Consider the following 1,910-nt stretch of genomic DNA (forward strand, 5'->3'; position numbering starts at 1 on the left):
CCTTGGAGATGTGACTTGAGTCACCACTCTAGTTTCCTTGGGGCATGTGGTCTACAATTTAGCTGTCATCTTTGAAATTGGTGTTAAAACCAAAACTAATTTCCTGTTTTAAGTCGTTCTCTTACTACTAAATTGACAACTTCATGCTTAGTTACAAAAAGCTTGAGGTTAGAGTTGAAGAGCTGGCTGGGCTCAAGTCTGGCCCACCAGTGTATTTTCAGTATAACTTTTTGACCTCATGAGGCTAAAAGCTCAACTCCATCATTTTATGGCCTCCCTTCCTTATTGAGGATGCACAGAAAATTAATACTGAATCATCCTGATGAACACCAACAGAGTCCAGTTATTGCCCTAAATGGCTAATCGCCCAGGATTCAGGAAACCATCTTGGTGATGTGAATCTCAGTTTGTGCCTTCTTATTTTGCTTTCAGCTATGTAGCTGTGCTGAGCAACTTTAGCCAAAATTCACTCTCTTGCTCTGTATCCTGTGTTTGGCTCACTTTCATCTGACCTCTGGTGCTTGGGACTTGAGTTAGCAGCCTGCATCCTGATCTGATTCACCAGCAGTCTTGTGAGTCAACAGCCCTATTTGGTGAGAGTAGAGAGAATCCTCCAGAGTAACATCTGAACTTTGCATTTAGGATATACCAGACTCTACAACCACATGAACCATTTCCTTGACAGTTGCTGAATTCTGTGAGACATTGGAGTAAATTGGGGAACTCAGGAATGTGAGGGAGAAAACTGAAGGGAGGAGTACTGGTTGGAATCAGGGATTATGGAATGGTATAGCATTTTGGAAAAGTCAAGACACTCGGGATTTCTTTAACCCCCATCTCACAGGAACCAGCTTCATACTGATTCTTTTAAAATAAGTTGTTCTTGCAGCATTGATATAATGATTATCTCTTTTCTATTTATGTAACACATAAATCTTTCCTGTTCTTGAGTCACTTTAACAAACTTATGGTTTTTGGTTTGAGAGTTGGTTTATACTCAGATTGCCTATGGTAGACTGTTGTTGCTATGTGTCATTGTGTTGATTTGATTCCAAATCATAGTGATACTATATGATCCTAAAACATTGTTGCTTTTGTAATTGTTGTTGTTGTTATTGTCAAGTGCTCTCAAATCAGTTCTGACTCATAGAAACCCTGAATAGGAATTCTGAGGAGTGACTGGTGGGTTTGAACTGCTGACCTTGTGATTAGTAGTCCAATGCTTATCTTAAAAGACTATTTCCACTAAACACAATGCTTAACTTCTCTCCGTTGCATATTTAAAAATTACTTCTGTAGCACAGACATTATTGACTCTGTTGTATTTTCTTAAAATGAGAAAATATTCACAAAAAAATAAAATGATTTTAAGATGATATTTGTAATTGTATTAGGAGTTTATCATCTCAAATGTTACTAATTTTCTTGTTGTGTGAGCCGTCACATCGGTTCTAATTCATAGCAACCCTGTATAGGGTTTCCAAGAGTAGCTGAGGGATTTGAACTACTGACCTTGTGTTAGTAGTTCAGTGCTTACCCTACAGTGCCACACCAGGGCTCAATACTTTTAAGGATGTTATATTTTCAAAAACCTGTTAGAAGAACAAAAGTCTAGCTCAACTCTTTGTGAGATTCTGACTTCTTGATTCTTGGTATATAAACACAAAATATTTAAGTTATCTTGCATATAAGCCTCTATAGAAAGATGAGATTTTTCTAGGGATAGACTTTTAGATGAAAAAATATATATATAAGGTATATCAAAAGGTCTACTTAAAAATGAAAAGACATAAAGATAAATTTTAGGTATATAAAGTTCTCTGGCACCAATATTCTGAGATTGTATGTTCAAAAACTGCTTCTTACCACACAAGAAAATAATTCAACTACTACTCTTCTTTTTTTTTTTT

This window comes from Chrysochloris asiatica, unplaced genomic scaffold (genome assembly GCF_000296735.1).
Source record: "Chrysochloris asiatica unplaced genomic scaffold, ChrAsi1.0 scaffold00068, whole genome shotgun sequence".
NCBI classification, from domain to species: domain Eukaryota; kingdom Metazoa; phylum Chordata; class Mammalia; order Afrosoricida; family Chrysochloridae; genus Chrysochloris; species Chrysochloris asiatica.